This window comes from Manacus vitellinus, unplaced genomic scaffold, assembly GCF_001715985.3.
Source record: "Manacus vitellinus isolate BGI_N305 unplaced genomic scaffold, ASM171598v3 scaffold_13_pilon, whole genome shotgun sequence".
Lineage (NCBI taxonomy): Eukaryota > Metazoa > Chordata > Aves > Passeriformes > Pipridae > Manacus > Manacus vitellinus.
Genome location: NW_021938999.1, coordinates 3,576,549 through 3,604,543, shown reverse-complemented (window position 1 = coordinate 3,604,543; position 27,995 = coordinate 3,576,549).

The following is a 27,995-nucleotide window of genomic DNA, read 5'->3' as shown; positions in this document are numbered from 1 at the left end:
TGTAATCTCTGACATTGTTTTAACTCTGCTGTATTTCCCCATATTCCTTTTTCTATTCAACTGATGCAGCGATATTTCCATTCTGTCAAAGCAGCATCCGTTCTCTGCTCATCCTCCTTTTTCCTGATCAATTTGACTTGTGTATTCTAGGATATATTTCTAGGACATCCCCCTGTGGCATCTTCCAGCTCCCAGGTTAACTAAATATATTTGTCTCAGGCTGTTTTAAGACAGCAGTCAAGAAAGACATAGAACTACCAGAGACAGTTCAGCAGGCAGCTATGAAGATGTTTAGGTGTCCTGATTCTGGCCTAGATCAGCATGAGGGGGAGCGGCCAAGACATTGTTTAATTTTTTACCACCTCATGCTATTGACAGAGGCAGGGAAAAGGGACTCCTGCTTCTGGGAAGAAGGGTGTCCCTTTCCAGTGGAACAAAGCATGATGGGGTGGGGAACCTGTCGGCCAATGTTCATTGTCTGGGGGTTGCCCCGCATTGGGTCAGGCTTGGTGAGCATTTTGTATGCAAATGCTCACTTGTACAGTTTTCTTATTAATATTGTTGATGTTACTGTCTTGTTTACAAGTTATCAGTGATGGTTTGAACAAGGAGGGTCTGCTCTTTGGTGGAGTAAAGAGGGTTTACTGACCAGTGATAAGATCAAGCAAGAGGGTCTTCTGTTTTTAGTGCTGAAGAATGCTGAGACCAGCTTGACCAAAATATCAGACCCACCATGAGGACATGCAAGAGAGATACTCCCTGATGGAGGCTGGAGCAGCAAGGATGTGCAGGTCCTGATGTGGAAGTAAGTGAGAAGTGTCGAGCAGAACAAACCAAAGAGCTGCTAACACCTTTGTCAGTATAAAGCATATTTTGCTGAGTAAACTTGACAACAACTAATCTAAAAAATGCATGTGGCTGACAGTCAAACACTTTATGCTATAAAAGATCAGTCCCACTTTTGTGCAGCAAGGACTTCTAGCACACATCCTTAACGTGTATGCAGGTTCTTCCCTTGAGTGGGGATACCCCTCAAGGTTACTCCTCGAGGCTGAGCAGAAGAGACCTGCCCGTGTTCATTGGTATGGGTAAGTAACATCAATCTCTACTCCATATTTGTTTTGCTAACTTTAATTTAATTGCTTCAATATAGTTGCTTCGATTTTGCTTCAAGAATAGTTCACTATACTAGTAGTTACAGCTATTATCCATACTGTGTACTATGTAATTCTGATTAAGCTCTTTTTCCTAATGATTATAATTATTGTAATCAATTTAAATAAATAATTAATTTTATCAATATAAATATATTTGGTTTGCCATCCTTAATCCTGCAGGATGAAGTTGTATAAAAGTTCAATTACACCTGTATAATCTTCTAGTCATAAACTGTTGACTAAATCTGGGGCTAACACTGGATCCAACCACACCAAGGCTCCTCTCTGAGAAGGAGTTTGGAAAGCAAAGGGGTCCTTTCTGCACCTTATGACTCCATAGGAACACTTCTCTAATAAACTTTCTCTGAAGTTCCCACTCTGCCCACAATACTTCCCCACTGCAGTCGCCTCTGTCTCCTTGGTCTATCCCAAAGAATTGCACTTCTGTTATGGAAAGAAAGATGTTTGTGTAATAAAGCTGGATAAAGTCTCTTGTCTCACAGCAGCACCCAGGTTTCCCTTTTCTCATCTTCCTTCCAGTCACAACCACGGCCAAACCTATGTAGTGGGCCATTAGTAGAGCAGTAGGAAGAATATGACCACTTGGGCTGTATTCTTTAATTGATCTCCTTTAGGGAAACAGCAGTAGGCTGGATGGATATATCCCGTATGCTGGATTTTGACTGAGAGCTGTTAGCTGAATGTCACCGCCTTTATAAGACATCGTAGTGGTAGATATTTAATGAGAGAATGCATGAAATGCAGTATTTATTTTCATTTTTAGAAATGTGTTTGGGGACAGTGGTAGTGGTGTTGTGTTCTTGGTTTTTATCAAATAGTTTCATAGGATGCTGAATCTAAGACATTGATGTAAACTCTATAAGAGTTTTAGCTTCAATTCCTTCTCCTTTCTGAGAAGATCTGAACCAGATTTTTAAAACATTCTCAGTTCTATATATTCAAAATATCAGGGTACTGAAGTAAAACACATTGGATAGAACAAATAGGAATATGCTTACTATCCCTCAAAGTATTGCACTTCAAATACAATAATATATTGGCTGGAGAGAGAGCACGACTCCATAGCTCACTCTCATAGGATCAACAAATGTGTGTATTGTATTACATGGTCTTTGGAGTTGTCTGCTGTTGGAGAGTTGAGTATTTTGAATACTAAACTACAAAGTGGCATTTATTTCTAACCTTTTCCTTCCCTATATTAAATATGTAAAGTGTAATTCAGCTTGCACAAGAGGCTCAGAGTGCCCCCTGTAGAATAATCCATGCTGCAATTTGCCTTTGCCTGGGGACGATGCAGGTTCAAATCCCTTTGCCCTCCATCTGGGTTGCTCTAACGATGGAATGATTTAGTAGGAGAGCTCTGCAAGAGGACTGCCTCATCTCACTGTAGTTTGTGTAGACTGTAACCTGACATGCGTCACTAGAGAAAACCTATTTGATCAGTGTCCTGAAAAGTGGCAGGGATCCTGTGCTCATGGATCCTGAGGGACTTACCCTATTATTGGCTTCCATATTATGACCTGAATCTCGGAATGCTTACAAGCTGATACAGTTTATGGGGCTTTGCTGCTGGGAATTAAGTAGTGATTAGGCATTTCCAGGACCAAACAAAAAGAAAATAAGCATGTGCTTGAAGATTTTTATGTTTAAACTAGGTATTTTTATAGATAACTGGACACCTAAAAGTGTCTTCGGATCTAGCAACGAGCACCTGATTCTACAACCAAATGGATTTTAATGAGATTTGACGTGCATACTTACAGGATTGGGGCCTAATTGCATAATGCATCATATTTTTCTAAGGGCTGATAGTTCTTAATACTGAAAGTGTTGTGATAGTGTAATAATTAATCTCTTATGGTAAAGAGACATTTGGGACAAAATTAATTGAGGTTATCTTCTTTTTTGAGGAAAAAGCAGCTTGTTTAAAGTACTTTTCTGTGTACTACTTTGTACAAAGACCCAAGCACCTAATTTTGACTTATTTTAACTTCTGGCATTTATTTCTATTGAATATGTGAAATGACATACAAATGTTTAGATCTAACAGATTTTTAAAAACTGAAACTGTGTCTCTTTCACAGTGTAACTGCATGCTTTTTAAAAACATTGTGCACCCTTGAAATACATAGCTAATTTTACGTTGACTTTTTCTCTTCAAATTCACAAATTATGGTTTTCATAGTTAGAAGAAGTAAAATAAGGTTGGTACACCAGTGAATTAAGAGTTTTTACAACTATGCATTTATTACATAGATTTTAAAGTCCTTTTTTCTCAGTGGCAGCTATTTCTGTCTCCACGGGAACACTTTCTTGCTACACAGCATTTGTAACTAACACCACAAAAACACTCATTTCATAAAATACAAGAAGTAAACAAATACAACTGTTATATTAAAAGAGTACTGTTCAAAAATCTAAACCCCATTGGAAGTGGCTAACAAAAGCATTGAGTTAGCTCCATCCTAGATAAAATGACTTTAATATTAGTTGCAGCTGGTCAGCTTTTCAGCTTGTCTCTCTCAGCCTGATGTGTCCTTTAAGAGGCAATGGCACATATTGCTGCACGTGTTCAGTTGCTCTACCTTTGTGCTGCGGTTCTTTACTCTCTAAAATGTTCTTCTCAATACACAAAAGCAGCTGCTGAAGAAACTGCTTCAGACCAGGGGTGAGAGAACTGATGGTAGCAGGATCACTAAGCAAACTCCAGTAGAGACTGAGAGCGCGAGAGGGTGCAGAGACAGAGAAGGAGCTTCTGTGAAAAACAAAAATATCAGCATTATTGCCTGCCATCGAACCCAAGGTGAGATTGAAAAGCCACTAGAGACTTTTTGGCTGTAGATCTATGGACCTGTGTTATGCTTGGCTTGAAATGGTTTACCTTAGATTGTGAAATAGAATATTTTGCAGAAATACCAGCAACTTTTTCTTTTTCCTTTTCTTCCTCAGTGATGATGATGGTTGTGTTTTTTACAATAGCAAATAATTCTGGGGGAATTATCTGTATCTTTTGGTGTTTCATTACTCACTGTTAAGTTAATTAATTAAAAATTCCAGTGTGCACAGACTTCGGAAATGTCTGTGGCTGACTAAGTTATCCATGCACTAACTACATCAGTGCCTCCTGAAAATGATGGCAGAAAGCCAAATGGGCAAAAACTGATGCTTGCTACTTAATTTACTTATGTTTAAATATATTTTATTGTAATTGTTTGTAGTGAGAGATTTACCCTGGAAGAGCCCCAAAAGCTTCATGTGAAACATGCACAGTTATTTCTGTCAGTGCCGAGGCTTTATGTCAGGCAAGGGTTTTTTTGCATTGCTCTAGCCATGCAACGATCTGTAAAGGGAACCTACTCTGATACAGTTTGAAAAGTGCATTTTGTTCTTGGCTTTCCCTTTGATCGAATTAATCTGGGCTTTTTTGTAGTTCTAAATGAGGCCTATGGGCTGACAATGTAGCTGTTTAAAGGGGATTTTAGGGGATAATAGCCAATGCAAATAGTGCCATGAGAATGGCAACTTGCTTTTGCACTTTCAATCACGTAATAACAGCAAAGAAAGCTTTTAAAATGAATTGAAATTTTGTGGCTTGCCATCTGGGATTATTTGGGGAAACAGTTCTGAATACTATGGTTGTGTAAAAGAATGGTACTATGGGGCACTCTTAAGCTGACATGTTTCAGATGGCACCCTTATGCTAACTGCTGCAAAGTTGGCTAGCATTTTTTTTTATTATTTTCTTTCTTCTGGATTATCTGCAAAAAATTCTCTTTGCTGGTATTTGGGCCTGAAAAACTTTTCTATTGTTAAAGAATTCAATTCAAACCCCTTGCAGCTGCTGATCCCTTTATTGTTCCAAACGTTATGTATACGCGTCTCAGATGAATGTAGCCAAGCCTTTTAGTGCCTTAATAGGTGTCTGTATAAAGGTCATTTATTCTGCAGTACTTGTTTTAACAAAAGTTTATACACAAACAACAACTACAGCTAAAACATTCACATTAATCAATGCTCTTTGCAGTGCAAAATGCAGAGAAAAAGCCTAACTGAAGAAAGTATGTCCAAACATGAGAACTCGTTTCTGTGTTTAACTCTGAAGCAGCACATATTTTAGACGCCATTATCGGATGCTAAATGAAAAATCATTTTGAAGCTGTTCTGAGCAAGGATTAATTATTCCAGACTTTTAAGGGCAAGCATCCTGAAAGGTCACTGAAGGGTTTAATACACAGGAATCAGTGGATATGTGATAAATATATCTATATCTATATATCTGAGCTCCCCTTTCCAATTAGTTTTACAACTGAGCTTTAGGCTAGCCAGCACCTTGACATTTCAGTTGACATAGCTGCCTTCTTTTCTTTTCCCATTCCTTTTGTCTTAGCTCCAACTGGCTGCCCTTATAAATGGTCCTTGAGGAATTGGGGTGCGTGTCAGATATCTTAGATGAGAAGAACTGAGTACACTTCTCTGGCACGCAAGATTTTTCTTTTTATAGAAATATTAACATACCATCTGTAAGTTTTAGAATGTAGGTCATGTCCATGGAGTGTTTAAATTTGAGGTTATGACAGATGTTAGGTGGTGAATTAAATATTTGGCTCTAAGTCTGTAAATCTAACTTGGTTCCATTGAGTTCCCTGGAGTTAGTTCTGCTGACACACATGTAATGAGATCAGATTTTGACTATCTAAGTACTCAGTTGAGCTCAGCAGAATATAAATCCATCAGTGATATGAGGGATGAGGCTTGTCAGGAAAATAATGTGCAAGCTATGGTGGGGACACATAAAGATCAGTGCCAAAGAAGCTGAACTACTTGATCTCTAATAGAAGAAAACGTAGACAAAGCTGTATTTCCTTGTTTGCTGTTCAGTATTTTTATACCATTCTTGAGAATAATAGATCATGCTCTGATCTCTAAATATGGGATTTTTAAATATATAACAATATATATTGCTAGTGCAGTTACTAGGGACACTCCTATACAACACTCCACAAGTCTGTGCCAAGATTTATATACGGATCACAGTTACTCTGTACAAAAAACTTAAAAATCAGTTGTTACAGCAAAGGTCTCCGAAAAATCAATGTTTATTCCACTCTATTGATCATTTGATGTATAGCTGTGGGCTCTGCCAGGTAGGTGAGGACATTGTTCTGTCAAGAGTTGCAGTGAGAATACCCAAGCTCTCCAGCCTGACATTCTAAGCTAGCACAGCTCAGTTGCTCTAAAGTGCTACCTGTGCAACAGGGCCGGGCTGTCTGTGGCTGTCTCATGCAGGACCTCACAGGGCATCACTTCCACTACAGCCGAATGCAAATAGGTGGAAAGTGCAGTGTTTGGAAAGTTGATGTACTATGTGCCTCAGAGCAGACACTGTTAATCTCATGGCCAACTACATACTGCTCTAGCTGTAGCTTCCAGGTGGTCTTCAACACATGTGTGATGTATTATAATAATCTCATTTGGCAACAGCACAAACACAGCTGATTGTGGCTAGGTCCTCATCCAAGCAAAATGACTACAATTTTGCCAGAGAAGACAAGGTGTCAATGCACTTTACTAGTGTGATGACTGGTCAAAATCCCATATCAGAAAATGTAAATCCTTCTTGTTTTGGCAGGTATAAATATTGTTGCTATAAATATTCTAAATGTTTCATAACAAGAGTATAATATTTCTGTGGGAGAGATACAGAAGAGCCATGTTGTAGTGCTGCAGAGTGCACAAGAATAGCAGGAGGGGATAGGGAATGTCTTTATCAGAAGTGGAGGGAAAAAGTTTCCTCTTCCCAGTAAACTAAGGCTAATAAAACATAAGGAACAGATAAAAAACTCCAAACAGAATGTGTTGCCAGTCACTGGGGCACGTTTCCTGTATGAGAAATAGAATTTCTCAGCTTCTGCTGAGCTCCTTCCACCTTGAGAGGTGGAATAGGTAGTGTCCATTACAGAAGCAGGAGATCACTGATTAGCTGGTTCATGGTGTTTAGTTGCACTGAGAAGTAGTGGCTCCTGGGCAGCATACCTTCTGCTGCGTGCAGGAACTCTGGGAAGGCAGCACCTGGCACCAGGTTCTCGAAGACATTCTGAATGAGGTTGTTTTGCCCCAGAACAGGAGGAAATCCAACACGGTGTTTTAGGTTGACATGATCGTACCATTTTCAAAATATTATTCATGTATTTTAAGTCAGGTAATGGCTTGAGCAAGACTGCTAACTATATTCACTGTTCAGCCTAATATAAGAGTGTTCGCAAAATGTTTTTGTACTCATTTGATTTTTCTGAAAAAGGTGAAGTGTTTGTATGATACTATTATGCCTATATCACATCCAATTTCATAAAATGAGGAGTCAGACAAATATCTAAATGACTTTTATAATGCACCTGCAGCCAAGCCTTTAGCTGGGTTAAATGGTTAATATCCTTTCACCTTGCTCTTCAAATTACAAACCTGATCTCATGAATCCCAGAGAACTACTTTTCAGTGGGTTTTTTTTCTGCTTTTTATGAAATCCCACTGCTCAGATTTCTACCATATCCATGACTGCAAAGTATGTGCAAAATAGGTGTTCGCATCAAAATAGTTTTTAATACTACATGGCACAGCAGGTGTAAGAGCAAAATGCATCTCTTTTATCCCCAAGCAATGCCTATATACCTTCAGATAGCTTCGTCACTAAATCAGCTATAAGAGGTTTTATAGAAACAACAAACTAGTACTGACATTTAACATTACATTCTGAAATAATGATTCTGACTTAAAGGATGGAGTGATCACTAACAAAAAACTGACATGGATCATGAAGAAGGCTGGTCAATTGATAAAAAGTCTAAAACAAATAAAGTTAATAACATCACCAAGTGCTCAGCAGCACAAGTTTACTGATTGGTGGCAGACAAATTCTTAATTTGCTCAAAAATATGTTTTTAAGAAAGTTGCATTCTCGTGTGTTGACTCACACAGTATTCTGAGTCTTTGAGAACACTCCATTCTTCCTGATGCAGCAAAGGTAGTAATTAAAACATAAGAATAGCTAAACACCCAGGATATATGTAATTATTTTGTCAGTCACAAGTCACATATTTTAGTTCAGCATGAAATGTGCATATTGCCTTTAATACAGTACTTGCATAATTCCTTTACTGAAAAAACACAACCTCAAACCCAAACTCAGCAGTAAATGTGGTAAAAACTATTACAAAAAAGACTACCATTGAATTATTTGTAGTATATTGGAGGGAGTTGGCAAACTGTGCAGGAACTGCAGAAATGTTAGTATTTGATATTTTCACTGGCTTAATCTCCAGGTTCCCTGATTAGATCTGTAAACCAATTGTAGGTGTTTCCGAAACATGTAGTAATACATGGTCCTTGCACTAATGAGTGTAAAAATTTGCTAATGTCAGGGATGTGAGGGTCCTTTCTCAGCAAACAGTCCACAGGTACTTTTCATGGGAATGTTACCAGTAGGATGGAATTCTTTTTTCTCTTTCTCCAATTTTGTTTGAAATGTTTGTTCTGCTGCGAATAAAGGTTTTAGTTTTAATGAGCAAGGTGAGAGCAACAGGTTTCAAACTACTGACTCCTGTGATTTGGTGTGGGAATGCCACATTTCCTTGTGACTCAGAACATCATGCTGGATCTATATTAACTCAAATATATTTACAGTAAAGAAGGTAAAAATAAAAATTGTTACATCATTTCTCTTTCACCCTTCTGTCTAACAAAGCTCAGTATTTTCATTATTCACTGATACCATGGTCCAGAACTGTGAAACAGCCTGAATCATAACAAAGAAAATCTTGTTTGAAGTCCTGATCACCTTGCATTCAAGTGAATCTTAGCCATTTTGTACTTTACATCTCAGATACAAATGACTGGCACAGAAAATTACCTCTGAATAAATCACGAGATGCGTGGGGGGTGAAAAGTCCTCCAGGATTATCAGGCTTAGATCTTATTCTGAACACAGTTCAGTTTGGCTAATCATGGCCTACCAGTCTAACTTACTTTCTGCAGATTTGAATATATGGGCTGATCGTAGTCCTCGTTTTCTTTCCTATAAATGCTGGCATCACAATAGTGCATAGTGCACATCTAGGAGTCGGTACTGTGTTGAGGAGATGAAGTAATGTTCTTTGGTCAAGACAGCATTCCTCTGAGGAAAGGAGGGCAAACAGGTGGCAGGGAGAGTGCTGTAGCCCATACATGACACGAACTAGGAACTGGAGGGTTTTTTGAACTCATTTACCTTGGAAGAGGAAATGTTTTTTAATGTACTGAAGACTGAATTAGCTATTTAACTGTTGAAAAGGAGGCTACCAATCTCCAGCCAAGTAAAGACAAGACTATTGTGACCTTGAATGACTACATGATTTGCTGCCAGTTCGATTTAGTGTTCAATTTGTTGCTGATGTTGCTTCTTTCCAAAAATGCTGGAGCCATACATACAGTAGAAAACACAGGGAACATACTGAAACATTGCTTCTTAAGTCAGCAAGAGTTTAGATGGCTGTTACTAATGTGACACTTTTCTTTGCTAAATACACTGTGGAACAGGGTCATGAAAGTTGGCTTTGTCATGAGGTGCTGAACTTGGAAAGCCTCAGTTCTCAAATCACACGTCTTTGTTCTGGAGAGTAATTATAGTAGCTGACTACAGTTGTGAGTCTTTATTGTCTGTGAGGGCAACCAGTAGAGAAACTTGTTGTTATGCTGAAAAGCAAGCAGATCCAGTTGCCTCTTTGTTTGTTTGTTTGTTTTTTTTCCTGTAAAGCTTACCTCCTCATTTAGCAAACTCCATAAAAAAGCTCATGTGGAAACACAGACTGCTAGGATAGGAGGAATGCCGCAGTACATTATTATTCTAGTCGAACTCATCTCACTCTTTTGTAGGAAGCTAGCAATGAAAAAGATACTACATTGCTAGTTTGTTTTTAAATAGCTTTCTTTTAAGCTGCCGTTGTCCTGAAGACTGGTATTTCATTTCCAGGTTCCATCTTACACTTAGAGGGATCCAGATGGAAAAGCTTTTGTGACTAAATTACTATACGTCTTTCAGTGCTTTTCGGGATGTAATGTTTACTACAGTTCACATGCAGATGTCAGAAATGCTGAAAGAGTCTCTAGACATGAACTACGTGCTGCTGTGTATTGATTTGTTGTACCTGTTTTTAGACCTCAGCTGCACATGGATATCAGGAGATATGGATATCTACTTCCAGAAAGACTGACTATCGAGTCTTCAGGTTTTTGTCTCACATTTGGTTCTTCATATCCAGGTGACTCACATGTGGAGATGGAGGTGTACTGATTTAGGTTGATCTCCCGGGTCTTCTGAAAATGTAGGTCTGTAAAGATGCTGTTACAGTTTGGCACACTTGTTACCAACAGGTGTCAGTGTTGCGGCGTGTTTTTATTGCTCAGGGTCTGCTCGGACTCTGCTTGTTAGGTTGCTCCAGACGAGTAAGTAATGCATCACTCACACGATGCACATATAGCTTTAACACATCCTTTCCTCGAGAACTGCCACAAAGAGAAGCACCTTTTTCCTGGTCATGGTAATGAAGGCTATTTGGAGAATACTTCATACTGCAAGTTGCTAAATTAAACAAAGATCATCTACTGATACAGTAGTAGATAATGACAGTGTCTGGGAAGTGAAAGGAAGCAGTAAGTCTAGCTGATGGCAAAGAAACTTGTACTGGCAGCTGCTGTCTTCTTAACTAAGGGCTAAACTTCTTGTCTACAGTTTATTGGCTTGATCCATCAAAACAAAATTGTTACATTTAGATGTTTATGGAAAAAAACATTTCATAATTATTTTCTGTACAGTAACGAGTAAATATAAATTCTTTTTCTTTTATTGAGAGTGAAAACAAGTAGTGACTTTTAAATGAAATTAATATGATATGTGAGGGGACTAAGATTTGCTGGATCACTTTCAAACATCAAAGCCAAAATACTTTAACAGACTAAACTAAAGAACTGCATTCAAAGTTAAGCTCACAAATAACAGATTTTTAAAGAATCTTCGTATTTTCTTCACAAATATTTTCCTTACTGAGTTTTCACGCAACTCATAGAGCCTATAATTTGTACCAGAAACCTGATTTTTATCTACATTTCTATTAGAGAAGGGCAGAGGAACTCCCATACTGGCAAAGTAGAACAGTTCAGCATCTCTTTCTGTCCAGAGACCTTCAAAATTCACAAACTGGATGTCTGTATGTTACCCTGCCTGACAGGGCTGATCTGAGTGTATCTAGCCCAGAGTGGCATCACTGAAAGCAAAAGATAAGGACATCTCTATTTCACATCTTTCATAAATGCGAAAGCAAAGACGTTTCTGGTTTATCTTTTTCCTTTCCAGGGACAAAGGCTTTTTCTACTTACTTCAACATCATATTGAGACACTTTTCTTCAGTTTTGATCCCATCTGTTATCACCTATCAGGCATTTAACAACCTTCTGTCCAGATGAGCCAGGGTATTATTCATTTTTCCAGTTTTATCACTCCCTGGGGGTACTGTTCTGGAAAAAAACCATGGAGACAGGTTCTTTCAAGGTAACAAGATTGACTTTGGAAAATCTTAAGTGGGGTTGAAAAAGGGGAAGTTTAACTGGGTGTTATGCATAAAGGCAATATTCTGTTGGTGATTTTGTAGACCTGGGCAGTATGAAAGATATATCTGAAAAAGTGTCTGACTCAGAAAAAGAAAAAAGGTTTAGATATAATACATTATAGTCTGTAAAATGATTAATTTGTCACTAAGTCTTCCTTTTTCATGCAGTTGTGTGATGCAGGACTGTCAGTCTCAGTTTTTCAAAAGCTAGAAATTTAGTTTCCAAAGCCTTGTGTTAAAAACATAATTTAAAAGATAAGGGGCTATATTTGCTAATTTATCAAAGCTTTTCTTTGTCACAGCACAATACAAAGCAGAAAAGATAACTTATTTCACTCCAGAAATGGATAAACACACAGTAGTAACATGCTAGTCATCTCCTTAAAATTGCATTTTACAGTAAAATTGTTGCGTTTGGGAACTGAGTAATCACTACTGCACAAGAATTAGCTGCTGCAATGTGCTGACGTCATGCTGCATATAATAGTTACAAGGAAGTAAAAAGCACCTGTTACTTAAATACAGCAAAACATACAAATGCAGTGCATAGTGCTCTATTGCATTGGCTCCTTGAAAGGAAAAGGTAGACAGCCTGTAGCATGTTTGTGTAAAATAAATCAGTAAATATTCTCTGATTCAGTGCTTCAGAAAGCGCTTCACTGTGAGAAAGCTCAACTTGACAACAAAAGTTAATAGCAAAGGACTCTTTTTGCATTATTTAGTGTAGATGTTTGTGAAGAAACATGGGAAAGAAGGAAATTTATATTGCTACTACTGATGCAGAGGATATTTGGATTGTATACAGTAAAGAAATCATTCAACAGAAGTTAACTCATGAGCATATAATGTTGTTGCTAAGATTAGCAAGAAATGAGTCATAGAAAAATTGGCTCTGTGACACACCTGCAAGCGTCTTACTGAGCATATATACTGGCACTATTGGTGTTTTAGCCTACTGATAGAGGCAAAGCCAGGTTTGAACTAAAGCCCAGTATCAGAGTTGCTCTGCCTTAGGTGGAAATCATAAAACTTATGCAGTGGGCTGACCCTAGCCAGCAACCGAGAACACAGTCACCTGCTTACTCCTTTCCCCTGGTATGAGGAGAAAATAGAAAGTGAAAAGACTCATGAATTGAGATCAAAACAGTCTAACAGTTGAAGTAAAAGCTGTATGGGCAAGGAAAGAAAAAAAGGTATTTATGCACTACTTTTCAGTGCTTGGAAAGCAGGGCCTGAGCATGTGTAATGCCATAAACACAAGCATCATCCCTTACTCTTTCTTTCTTTGAGCTTTTATTGCTGAACACACTTTCATATGGTGTGGAATATCCCTTTGGTCAATTCAGGTCAGCTATCCTGGCTTTGGCTCCTTTCAGTTTCTTGCCTACCAGTAGCCTACACACTGCAAGTGCAGTTCAGCCATAAGTAAAACAATGTTGTGTTCTCAACACTGGTTTAGTTACAGATCCTAAATGCAGCACCATACAAGATGCTATGAAGACAGATAACAGTATTGGAGCCAGACCCAATACAGCTTATCAAGACAGAACATGTGGGGCATGAAGGATTAATTAGAAATTTGTCCCCTCATCTCTCCCCTTGCCTGCCCCCCTGCTCCCCTTACTGTCTGCTGCTTAAAAGAGTAGTGTTCTGGATAAACGAAAGCATGTTCCTCATCAATACCTGTCATTCTTCTCTGATAGAAAGTGAGTGAAGGTTGTATACTGGTTTGTTGCTGCAAGACATCCTGTTTGCAGTCATCCGAGTTCTTTCTGCAATATTAGATGTCACAGCTCTTCTTCTGAAGAATGGTAATTCCATAGGACATGCCGAAGCAAATTAAGCAGGAGTGTAGGTTCAACTTTAATAAAAAAGATGGTAACAGTACTTGCAATGTGTCACACTTTATATGATGTATGAAAGAAAATCAAATGCCATTTATAACCTGTCTTATTCATGTCAGTAGAAGTTACAGACACAAAACTGCAAATGCTCAGCAAAAGTAAAATGCATGTGTTACTTTATTATATTAGTATGAAAGATGATTGGCATAGTATTAATTATTATTATAGATGATTCATATTAATAAAAAATGATTAAGCATAAGTTTTATGATTTAGCAGTGGGTTTTTTGTTTATTATAGGATTCCAAATACTGTCTAAATACTTACACAGTCTATTGGGAATTAATGTACTTCACATCTATATTGACATAGTTGAGTGTAAACACAGGAAAAGCATTGGTATCATAAGTATTTTACATAGGACTTATTTCTGATCACTCTGCTGGGAAATGGAATATGATGTTATTACCTAAGTAATGTGAGGGACTGAATTTCCTTTCTTAGAATTGGCTGTGTCACCCAGATCTGCCCTGATGGCACAGTACTCACCATAGACTTGCCCAGTTCCTACGGTTATCACTGGGCCTTCCAGGAAAATGTTCCTCTGAGGTTTTGAAATGTATCCTCCAAGTAGAAATGGAACTTCAAGCTGGTTTAGCCTGATTTCCAAAGGAAATCAGACACACGTACCTGCTTACCTACCAGTATTCTGCAAGTAATGTTGACAATTCATCAGTTGTAGTTACAATTGACAAGGCTGTAAGTTTCTCTAAGATGATTTACTTTAGGTCTTACAAAAATTACCATCTGGGCATGACAATAATATAATTAATCCACAGGAAATTATGGTTCATTAGTTTTGTTGATAGGTCGGTTTATTCTTTCTTTTCTTCCTTTCCTGAACAGCTCAATTCTCTTCCGCCTGCCTGACAATCCTCTTTTATCCTCTGTATCTGGGTCCTTCAGACTGTTCACCCAAGAAATAATCCTCTGAAGACTTGTAAACCCATTAACAACGTCTACAATTGGAAGCATTTCTGAAATGATGAGGCCTTCTTTTGTGTTCACTACATTTCTATCATAGAATGTGAAAAACAGAGAAACAGAGTATCTTTAGTCCTCAAAATAGGGGAAATATTTTTTTTTTGTTTTAGATTTTTCTTAATAGCTAAAGCCAGGGCAAGAATTTTCTTATGAAAAGAAAAGAGGAAAGAGAATGTAATGTTATGTTTCCTGCAGTACCTTTCAAATATATTGTGCTTGTAATGCAAATAAGCAAGGATCATTAATTCTTCTAGCAAAATTTTATTTACTTTTTATTGCTTACCCTAAAATGTAAATGTAATATGAGAAATTTAGCTCATTAATTGTCACACTTTTGTCTGTTTCATTTTCTTTGTCATATTCTTCAATTAGTTTGTACAAAACATGATTATTTCAACTGTTTTTACTGTATTAATTAAATTTGTTTCAAATTTTTCTAATGTTAAATTCAAAATGGAATTAAAACATTAATTTGTGCAAATGAGAAAGCGAGTAAAAATTATCCTGTAAGCCAAAATGAAATATTAAAAAAACCCTTAAAACAGTTAAAAATAATTAATGTCTACTGTAGAAAATTTTATGGAGTACAATCCCAATCTTGAGACAAATTATGTATTTTCTTGTATTCTTGGAGCTGTTTATTTACACTAATCAAAAGAAATGTACAGCTTTACAGAGTTTTATTCATCAAATTAGCAGATGTTTTTGTTTTAGGGTCCTGTTATTCTCTAGCTTTCTTATATATATAAATACTAACAAAAAATAAAAGCTGCTTCACAAGAACTTTTCATAAAAGCTCCACAAATTTGTAATGCATCTTGACAACACTCTAAAATGATCTAAAAATGTTGAACAAATGATATTATTACTTACTAAGTATCAATTATTAATAACATTACCTTGTATGCTAGTACAACCATTTGTTAGCCACCGGTTTGGAAAACGTTCATGGGAAAAGGTCTGATAGACGACTTTTGCAGGTGAAGTCATAGAGATTGTATAAGCAAATGCTATAGGACAGCATTCCCTTAGCCTCTCTCTGAAGGTTCCCACCACTGGAGCAAAGAGTAAGATGCTTCAAAAATGCAGCAACATATTTGCAGCTACTTTGGAAATGGAAATATATTGCTCCATTCAAGGCGGGGTGGATGGCCCTGATTGTACATAAGAGACTGGCTTTTTATCAGCAGAAATTACTCTGAAAGGAGGTGGAAAAGGGAACCAGTCCCTTGCCTTTAATGCTGCTTGTCCACAACAGGTGACCCACATTGCTGTTTGGTCACCACATGACCAAGATATTGGTTGAACTGCTCTTTGAAGATTTGTTTGTGTTTGTTCCTAATAGCAATATATTTTCTGCCATTTCAAATGCTTGAAAATTACATAAATAAGATATGTCCAGTGAATTTTTGCATTGCCCATTCCATGTCTTTCTATGCTTTTTATTAACATAGATCACATGATTTAATTATTTATTTTAAATTTATGTAGTAGGTAAAAAAAGGAAACTACACGAATTTTTTTGTAGGCAACAAAGTCATCTGGACAAAAATTGTGAAAGTCATATTAGAGCTGCCACAAAAACTTAATTTGATCCACTGCGTGGCAATAAGCTGCATTTCATCAAATAGGTTTCTGTGTAAAAAAGGAACTGTAGAATGGCACTAATTAACAACAGGACATCCACAGATGATGACCACTGGCAGACAGTTGGGAGACCCTGCCATAGTCTTCTTCATAGCAGGGGTAACCCTTGCCTTGCATGAAGATTTCTGGAAAAGAGCTGATCCCCTGAAATTCACATTCTGGAAAACATTTTAATTTCTTTCTTAAATTAATGATTAAATTAGTTGATTAAAATTCAGATGAAGACACAAGATCATACTGCTAAAAAAGGCAAATTGCTGACTGATGGTCTATTCCTAGCCCCTGACTTTGTCCAAGTTGCAAATTTATAATGGGGGTCTGTGAATGCACTTCTTAAAGTAGGGATCACCTCACTAACAGTAACCCTCAAATGTGTAAAGCACTGTCTCCACAAGCCATATATCTCTGCACACTTGTAGCCAGGAGCTTCGAGGTCTCACAGATACATTGTTCAAGGTGCTACCCATCAGAGCTAGGCTGGTTTTGTGGGTATTTGCCTTTGGAATCAGTGCAATACATTGCTGCCTCTGTCATGTCCATGTCCTGGCCTTGAACCATAACAGGTAGAGAGCCTGATCTATCCCATCCATTCAGTTCTGTTTGAAAAGCTGCCAGGTAGTACCAAGTGATAACTTTGTTTCTGGTCAACAAGCTGTTAATGTGGACTAGTTTGATTATTCCTTTTTTTATTACGCTACCTTAAAAAGGTACTTTGATCAGGTAAAAATTAAATGAAATGTCAAAGTGAGATAGATTGAAGGTAAATGAACTGACTGCAGAGAAATATAAGGGAAAAAGCAAGAAATTAACTTAAAATACCAAGAGCGATAGCCTGAAATTAAGGTTTTAAAATCTTTCAGGACAACAGCTTAATTAACCCAGAATCATTGCTAGTGAGGGCCAGCATGTAGTTGCATAGAGAATAGCTCTAATTACAGCATTGGGTGCATAAACCACTGTCATGGCATAACCCCAGATCAGTTGCAGACCCCAAAGCCTCCAGCAATAGCAACAACTTTTTTCTTCTCTTATCTACTGGCATTGAATCTGAATGTTATTAATGGTGAGACTACTAAAAAGTGCAGTATCAGTAGTGGTCCTTAAAAGGCAAAACTATACGTGCAGCTCTCAGAACAAGCACGGCCCACCTACTAATTGAGAGAATGCAAAAGGTCATTGGATGTGTGTTATATGAAGAAGAGTGATGGGAAACATGAAGTCTAGGCTCTAGGAAATGAGTCGTATTCTGAACAGTCTATACTGAAAATTGTACTGGCACAAATACAAGCAAGCAGAGTTAATGCAACTCAAGAAATTACTGTTCATTCTCCAGTAAGTCACTTCATAATTCACTGACCATGAGTTCTTAATCCATTACAGTGGAAAGTAAAATGGTTTATTTAAGCTTAAATGCAGTCTTTATAGATTAAACTGTCGCCTGAATAGGTCACAGCCTTAGGAGACATTCCATCAGATGAAATATATTTTAAAGATTAATTTTCCTGCTGAAAAAATGTAATACTAATACTGTTTTTAAAACCTACTTATAATTGAGATGCTTTCTTTCCTATGTATCTTGGTTAACATAATTCTCTCAACAAGTCTTTTCATCTAGACTATTTTTAGAGTGTATAATCTTCCACAGGTGATGCAACTTTTTTTCATGCTTTTTTTCTTTATGGTTACAGATTGTGACATGATAAACTTCATACTGTGGTCTATTAATGTCAATAATCTGAAGAAACGTGTTTTGAAGCAGATAGCTGTTAATTAAAAGTGCATAATACAAAAAATAAATTAATCTGAGAACTAATAAAAAGTTCTTCACTTATGAAGAAATAAAAGAACTTGTTTTTTTACAATAATCAAATATTTTTCTAAAGGAGGAAAGCCAAGAGGCAGACATAACAATTTCCCAGCTAAAAAGTGCTTAAACTTACAAGATGTCATCATAGTTTTTCTTGAGACTTGTATTTCTTTTCCTGATGGAACTGGAAGCCAGAATTCTCCCTTTAATTTTGTTGAGGATGTATTTTAGCTTAAAGAACAGAGTCTGAAGGGAAATCAGTCTTGCAGTACATAAAAGATAAATTGTAAAATAGGTAAAGTGGAAAGGAATAAAGCATGTTCCATATCCACTGGAGACTGGAAAAGAAATAGCCATAAATGCCAGCAAGGGAAATTTGGATTTAACATTGAGGAATTTTTAACAGTCAGAACACATAAACCCTGAGAAAATTGGCCAAAGGCAGCTGTGGTGTTAGGAATTTTTAAGTATAACTCAGATGAGAGGTTTAAAGAAATTAGACAAGATTTTAAAGATGAGGTTAAACAACTGTGGGAAACTATTTAGATACAGTTGACTCTGCTGAAAGAACTAGGTTGGTTAGGTGGTGAATTTGGGTCTAAAGTTATTTGTTGAAAACACTTCCAGACAGGCCTGTTCTGTCTATTGCTGTGCCCTTCCAGAACAAGATTTAATCAGAGGCTCCTTTCCTTCAGGCTTAGGACTGGCCCTAGAAATTCCTGTCTCCCTAAATTTAAGCAAAATGGGGACATTTTTGCAGTATGTCTTTGACCCAGTAGAGCTAAGCAAAATGCAAACTAGTAAACTAGAATATGAGACATTCCAAAAGTTTCTACCAGAGTTAAAAAGAAATTAGTTTAATTCATGATATATTATTTCTTTGACATTGAGAATTTGCTTTGTAGGATAGAAAATGCTCTGTCACCCACCTTTCATTCTGCGCAACATACACGCACACGTTTGGTTTACTGAGAAATAGAGTCAACCATAATGTGGAACTTTTCAGCTTCATTTTGCTTTACTTTTTTGTTGCTGTGGTTTTTAGAGAAATTATTTTGAGATCTTGAGGCCTGTTAGGTTGAGGGCTGAATATTTGTTTGGTTTTTTTTTTCTGAGCTTCTGTATACTGATGGTGAGGGACAGAAAGTTCAGTAAGCTAAAACTCCTGTCTACTCCTTCTGAGGATATTTTTTGAGTGAGGGAAAATAAAAGTTAGAGCAGTTTGAACATTCATTATATTAAGTGACTTTCTTTTCTCCAGGCTTAGATTTGCTGTTTGTGTGTTTACTTTTCCTAGGCAGGTGGTGTGATTGTATGGAGCAGAAGAAATTATACCACAGTTGCGTTAACACCTTTTTCATCTTTTCTGTGACGTTGCCAACTGTTTCATCTTAGTAAGGATCTTGCCATTGGTTAGCAATTTAGTTGAAACACATTTCCAGAAATTTTCTGGAGAATAATACGGCAATGAGGTAGATTCTACTTTTTGTGTATTATTTATTCTTGATCTTCTTGGAAAGACTATTCCTTGGTAATTTGGTGCTGAAATTCTTGTTTTTCTTTTTTAATGGCATTATTCTAGATATTATCTCTTCTCTTACCACACAGGGATTATTCTGAATCATGGAAAAGGACAAATGAGAAAAAGAAGTTCCTGTATTTTACATTTTACATACATCCCTAACCTCATAGGTTAGGGATTTTCCCTTATCATGTAATAATAATAGGTCTGGTTGCCTGCTTAGGTTTCATCTACGTTTCTGATTTACTTTGATGAGGACCTAAGATCTGACTCACATCAAGGAGTAAGGTTCTGCAGATTTTACCTTCAAATATTAAACTCCGACAATAATGCAACCTTAAAAAATACACAGTTCCCTGCTTTCAGAAATTTTACAAATTGTCCATTCCTAAACATAGGGCATACCATGTACTCTTGAAGAAAATGGCATCTGAAAACCTTAAAAAAATTGTGGAAAAACTATAGGAGGGAAAAACTATGTAATTTTAAATTTCAAAGCACTGCATGTGACTGCTTCAGGATTTAACTGTGTCTACAGTGCAGAAAATGAGCGCAGTGAAAATTGATAATTTTTCAGATATTTTCACATTATTTATATGCTTTCACATAAAATTTAGCATTTAATCTCAACAAATATGGCACATTTAATTCATAAATACATGATAAAATTAAGAAACAAAAAAAGAAAGTTATATTGCTCGTGCTTTGGGATTATTCTATATAGTCTTTTGTGAAGGCAGGGATGTTCACAGAAATGTTGTTGGAGAATATTTGGTCAATCTAGATTTTGAATGTTTAAAGTAAACCTTCACATCATATTCTAGATTCTAAGAGCAATACTGTCAGGAATCAGATCCAAACATATGTGATGCACATAAGCAATGAAATCTAATCAAAACTTTTTAAATTGCACATGTTGATAAGAACTGTTTGCTAGTGAACAATCTTCAGAGCAAAACTGGTTCATCTAAAAGTATACACTGTGCAACTCTGAAGAACAAATATAATCGAAGAAACTGCAAGCTACTCTTGAACAACTCCTGAACAGAAACATGCTTGATCCATCCAGTTATTCACAATGTATTTGCTCAACTGTAATAGAAATGGTATCTGCAGAGGTTCCCTCCAGTAAATTATATCACCACTAATATGATGGCCCCTTGCCTGCTAAGTTTATTCCTATAAAACCTCTGTGTCCAGAGAAGGGCAACAAAGCTAGTGAAGGGTCTAGAGAGTAAGTCATATGAGGAGCAGCTGAGGGAGCTGGGGTTGTTAAGCCTGGAGAAATGGATGCTGAAAGGAGACCTTATCACTCTCTACAGCTACCTAAAAGGAGGTTGTAGCCAGGTGGGGATTAGTCTCTTCTCCTGGGCAACTAGCCATAGGACAAGAAGAAATGGCCTCAAGTGCCAGAGGATGTTCAGGTTGGACATAAGGAAGAATTTCTTCACTGACCAGCTGGAACAAGCTGCTCAGGGAGGTGGTGGAATCACCATCCCTGCAAATGATGACTGGATATGTCATTTAATGCTATGGTTTAGTTGACATGGCAGTGTATGCTCAAAGGTTGGACTAGATGATCTGGAAGTCTTTTCCAACCTAAATGATTCTATGATTCTGTGATCTCCTAATGTTTGAAGAATGTTGAAGCAAAGGCTTTGGAGTTGGGTGTTGTGGCTGTGATGGAGAGCTGCAGACATGTTTGAAATGTCCAATACTGTATAACTTTTTGTGTCCATGAACACAAATGTAGCTTTGTGTTCAGTGACAGATCACTAGGCCTTTCTACAGCTTGTACTCCGTTGTTACAAAGATCATAAAGGTTCTTCTCCTTGCAGTATTTCCGTATTTTCCTTTTATTTTTTTTTAATTATGGTATATATTTAGCACAGATATATTGGAAATTCTTGTGCTTTTCATGGATGATATATGAACAATGAGTCCAGTCTTTGAGACCCACAGGCCCAGATGTCATGCTGAGTGTACTTAGGCCATATGGACCCACTTGTGTACTTGATCTGTAGGGACCCACATGTAGGATGTTTCATTTTTGGTTCCTACCTGTTGTTCTAGGTCTGTCAGTAGGAGCAAATCTGCTCAAAATCCAAATATATGGTGTGGGCCCTATCAGCTTTCTACTGTTTTTCATCACATCAGAAATGTACTTCACGCTTCCATATTTCACTCTAACCGTATTGGTTGTGTTTGATAAATGTTTAGATCATGTAACCATATAATTTTCTTATCTTTTTAAGATAACGTGCATCAACTTGTATTCTCATTACTTCCTCTTTGTTATCTTGCCTGGCATCATGACCTGAAGCCTGGTATTTCCATCATTCATTATTCATGCCCTTTAATTCTCTAATTGTTTTCATTGTGCCACCATCTGAATTAAAGCCATATTCCCATGAGAAGACAAAGAAGCTACTCATGTTGGCAGAAGAGATTACTGACTCTCAAAGCTGTAAATTGTCCTGAGTGCAGGTGCCCAGATGCTGGCCACTGGGGCTGTGGAGGAGAAGCTGGGGCTGCCCCATGATGGACATGAAGAGTTACAGCTGTCTCCCTGATCCACTACACGGCACAGCTGAGCTCCTTGGTCATACTGGCAGTACCCCTGGGAAAATGTATTTTAGAAAGGGCAAAAGATTTCATGGCAGAGGTAAAAAGTGTGAGGAACAGCCCTGCAACACCATGGTCAGAGAAGGAGGAGGGAAGGAAGTGCTTCAGGTGCTAGAGCAGAGAATTTGCAGGCTGTGGAGGACCACCAGGGAGCATATGGATATTTCCTGAAGGACTACAGCTTATGAAGAGCCCAAACGGAAGCAGATTTTCCTGAAGGACTGCAGCCCCTTGGAAGCATCTGCACTGAAGCAGGGGAGAAGTGTGAGGAGAAAGGACTGGCAGAGGAGAGCCATTCTGGACTGACCATGACCATGACAACATACCCCCATTCTTCACTCCCCTGTGCAGCTTGAATGTTAGGATGGGTGGAAGAATCGGGAATAAAGGAGTGAAGTGAGGACTGGGAAAAAACTGTAGGTGGGGGGAAAGTGTTGCTATAATTTGTTTTTCTCTATTCAAATCTAATTTAATCATCAATAAACTAAATTTTCCCCGAGTTGTGTGTATTATTCCTGTGCTGGTACTTGGTAAGTGACCTTCCTGTCCTTATCTAGACTCATAAGCTTTATTTTTTTTCCCCACCTTATTTTATCCCCCTTGTCTTGGTGAGAAGGAATGTGAGAACATCTGGGTGGGTGTCTGGCAGCTGGCCAAAGTCAACCCACCACACATGTAACCTCATGAAGTCAAAACTACTTTAACAAACATTTTTTTACAACTAACACTGAAAAGAAATATCTGACTGCTATTTATGAAATATAAAAAAATCTACATACACCTAGGATCTAGTGTAGATTGATTGGATCTTCCATGTTTCCACTTTCCACCGTGTTCTCTCTTTTGAGTTACCAGACTTCTTCAAGTTTACAACGCAAGAACTGTAAATTCTTATTGTGTGAATCCCTCCTCACTTGGTCCTGTCAAGTGATTATTTGAAGACCTACCTTCAACTAAAAAAATACATGGCAAACAAGGAAATGCCTTTCTACTATAAAATCTACATGACATTTCCTCATTGAATGTTACAACATGGGGTTTGCTGTATTGCACTGACAAGAAAATGTCCATGTTCAAAATCTCCATATGATGTCAATGAAAATAAGGACTGTGAAGAAAAAATTATTTTCCTGGTGCACAGAAGAAAACAGGAACAAGAGCCCAGGTCCATTAACCCTGAATACTGAGTCTAGGCTATTTTAAGAACAACTGCTGTAGGCCTAATTCATGAGGTAGGTGGTCCGTTTTTTAATCTGTATGGGATTTTATTTTTAATGTTTGTAATTCTTGATTTCTATTTCTGTTTCTCTTTTTAGATACTTTTTGTAATAAAGAAAGAAGGAATGGGAAAGCAAGGAGATGCAGAATTGTGAAGAACACATTTGAGAAGGGAGGAAGCGAAGTCTTGAGCCTTCTGGAGACTTAAACATATATAATATGATTATGTACTTTCACAGCAACCTCACATGATTTATGCTAACTAAGTAACAATTAGTAAGATATTCTCTTCGTATAGTGAAAAACTTGATGAACTGGCACTTCTCTGAAACCTTATAGACTTTTAAAATATGCTACAGAGCTACCATAGTTAGAAATATGTAACTTATATGTAACATTTGTAATATGCACTCCTCTGAAAGACTGATTTTAACAAAAGTTTTACAGACCTGTTATTCCACCGGTATTAGTAGCATAATTCTAGGTATAAATAATGCAAGTACGGGCCTTGAAACTTTTATTTCAAGGTTTTATTGTCTTTTTGGATATGGAATATTTCATTAAAATCCTACCTAACATCCTTTACTTTTGCTCCAAGATAATTTTATTGATATTATTAAAAATGATTCTGGAATCTCAGTGTGGTTTAGTAATTAAAGGGCTGAAGGATATTTGACAAAATACTTTCTTTATCCAAAACCTAATTGTTTGTATTCAGAAATATAAACTGTGCTATAGTATAGGCTTACTGCCTGAAATGCAAAGTATTACTGAATCTTTCTCTCTGGATTTTGAAAAATGCTAATGTTTGATGAAAAGCTCACCAGTTGAGAAGGTGGGATACAGGATCTTACAAATAATGTAATTCTGCTTTTTCATTCAGCCTGACAACTTCCTAGTGTAGTCATTTATACCTTAAGGCTGAATTCTTACCTCTGATGAACTGCTGCACACATTTCATCCCACTGAAGCCAATCAAACTGATCAGAATTGCACACGTGGTGTATCTAGCCCTTAGTTGGTAACTTTCCATGACAAAACATTTAATTTGGTTTTACTCCTGTGAGTGGTGTTAAAGCTTATAAACAACTAAACCAATGAAACTGAAACCAAAACCAAAGCAAACTAACAAATAAATCAATCCCCAAACAAAAAAAAAATAAGCAAAAAAAGGCTTATCCTTTGGAAGAGAGCATGTACTCAAAAATACACATTTCTGGGGAAGAATCATCAAGGAACTCCTACCCTGCCTTTCTGGGACTGGATGGTAAAACCAAATAATTTTTATCACCTAGATTTGGGAATAGGCTGGACAGACTCTTGAGAGGTATCACAGTCCCTAGGTTTGTAACTCTTATCATCAACAGCACTGAGGTAAAAGTGTTGACAACTTATGTCAAAACAGTCAAGTGATGCTGTAGCTATACCTTTGTTCTGTTGTATAAATAACCAGGATGTCAAGAGATGTGCTCATTGCTGTATATAGTAGATGTTGCCTGTGCAGGTGCCTGAAAACTAATTGTAACAAATACAGATGTTCATCATTAATTGTCCCTGATATTTCCCTGTTGGCCTCTTTTTCTGTTTACATTCAGGAATGAACATGTTGCTGAAGTACACAGGATCCAGAGTATTTTAGCTGTGGTGCTTTCAGTTACAGAAGTGTTCTCTAAAGCTATCAGCTCCCCCTGTATTTTTTTCAAAAAAGACGATTAGTCCATTCCATAGTGCAAGTGTAAAGGGTGGAAAGGTCTCCTATGTTTTAAAAAAAATTAAAGACCTTTATCTTCATACTCAGGATAAGGGATAACAATCTGCATAGTGTTCAGAATCAGTTTCTGTAAATGTATTGCTGCAGTGGCTTTTCAAGGGATGTTGACATTTTTTCAGCAATTGAAGGTAATACAATCCAAGACAAGGAGAACTAAGGCTTTCTTGTCTGGATGTTGATCAGGGGCTAACCTAGATTAGGAACCCAACTGTGAAATCAATATTGTTTGCAATATACCACATGATAAACATCTTTAGGAGCTGCATGGTTTTTTTGGAAATACAGCAGCAAATAGTCTTAAAAAAAATTGTGAGTGTGCCTGTCAAAAAAAATAAATTATTATTTTATACATATGAATGGCTCAAATTCAGCTGGGAAGCTAAATGTGGGAAACAAACATAAACTCTGCCAGGGCTCAGTGTAATAACTCACTGCTTAATTTTAAAGAGCTATATCATCTAGCTTTCAAAATATTACTGTTCCACTTGCACAGAAGAAAAGCATGGAGCTTTATAATATTTCTGTATGCTTGTTTTACACACACAGGTTTTCGAGAATAGCATTTCTATGTTATCCTGATGTTAAAAATTAGACAGGAGTATCCACCGATAGTGCCAAGATGTAGGTGCTAGTAACCCAACAGACTATACAGTTGAGGATAGTCCTTTTGGAGTTTTCTCAAGTAAAATCAGTAAAGAGCTTTTCTGTAAAGCCCTTGAAGGATAAAATTTATGAGATACTGAAGGCATTTTCCTCAATGACAGCAGAAGCCATGTGTGCTGGTTTTGGCTGGGATGGGGTTAATTTTCTTCTAGTAGCTGGTGTGGGGCTGTGGTTTGGATTTGTGCTGGGAACAGTGTTGATAGCACAGGGACATTTTCATTGTTGCTGAGCAGCGTTTACACAGAGTCAACACCTTTTTGGCTGCTCACCCAACCCCACCAGTGAGAAAGCTGGGGGTACACAAGGAGCTGGGAGGGGACACAGCTGGGACAGCTGACCCTAACTGACCCAAGGGATATTCTATACCATATGACATCATGCTCAGTGTATAAAGCTGGGGGAAGAAGAAGGAAGGAGGGGACATTTGGAGTGATGTTATTAGTCTTCCCAGGTAACCAGTAGGCGTTATGGAGCCCTGCTTTCCTGGGGATGGCTGAAAATCTGCCTACCCATGGGAAGTGGTGAATGAATTCCGTGTTTTGTTTTGCTTGTGTGCAGCTTTTGCTTTACCTATTAAACTTTCTTTATTTCAACCGAAGAATTTACCCTTCTAATTCTCTCCCCCATCCCATTGGGTGAGTGAGTGAGTGGCTGCGTGGGGCTGAGCTGCCAGCTGGGGTTAAACTATGACACCATGAAATACATCCAGACCTGGTTCCAGGCAATGTCAAGTGTAAGAGTTTATGCCCCATAAATTTCAAATTACATCTAACTTCTTAGTCCTGATTCATGGACTCTAATTAAAGTGTCCTTTTGGCTCCTAACACAGAATGAGTTTGACTCCTGCAGTGGATATACACAAAAAAATGTGGCCAGCTGGCCTGGAGTCATGTTGTGTCTCGTATTGTCTGAGCTCTGCACATTGCACATTGTGGTAGGGGAAAAGAGGCTGCTTGTAGGCAGAAACAATCAATGGATTGTCTTTGAACTCCAAGCCCTTTCTTGCAGAATGGAAAACATTTTTGATTTTCACTACAATCAGAAAGTATTGAAGGAACTCAGCACCTTCTACAGTGTATTATGAGTAATTCTGAGAGATTTTTTATAAATGAAAGTAGCAAACCAGAAGTTAATGTGGAAACACATTACAAGTGAACATGCAGAGTACTTCTTGGGTACCTACTAGGACTAATCTTATCTCTTTCTGCTTGTCTCAAGGGTTGTCTGGATTCCAGGTTCTTCCCTCTATTGAAGTAATTGGCAGGACCCATTCAGCCCCATATATTCTTCCTTGCACATCTTGCTGACACTTTGTTTTCTTCACTGTCCTTGTAACAAATCAGGACAGCAGAGAGGTCTGCGGTAATATCTCTACTGTGACTAAGGAAATTCCAGGGTCTAAATAAATCCTTCAAGCTGTGGCTATGTATTAATGTACCAGTTATAGCAAAAGATAACAATTTTTATTAGATCAATTAATAAAAATTAATACAGACTGATTGGAAATGCACAGGCACCTTTTCAAAGCCAAAGAAGGGTGAAACTTCATCCTATATATTAGAAAATAATTTTTATCTTTAGGATGTCACAACTGCTGCTTCTGCTTCTTGCTGCTTATGATTACTACTATGATGACTTTTACACTTGACATGGTCCTAACATGACCTCTTTATGATCTAGACTCAACTTTGAGAAATTACATAGGATTCAAATGGTACATATAGGTTGTGTTAATTCTTTATATCAGGTAAATTTAATCAGATATTAATTACAATTTACAATTTATAATTTCAAACAATTATAATTTGTTTGAAAACCTCAAGAGACAAAAACAGCCACAGAGGGGCAGCAGACATTTGCATGATGCTTGTATGCTTTTCTCACCAAATCTGTTTACTGTTTGGTGAAAAAAACCCAACAATCCTGGAAAATTGTGAGGCTAGGATTTTCTTTTGTGAAGCACAATCTCCACTTCCTTCCTGAAAATGTCATAAAAAGATGTATAAGAGTACATACTTTCAGGCAAAACTCTTTATAATTTT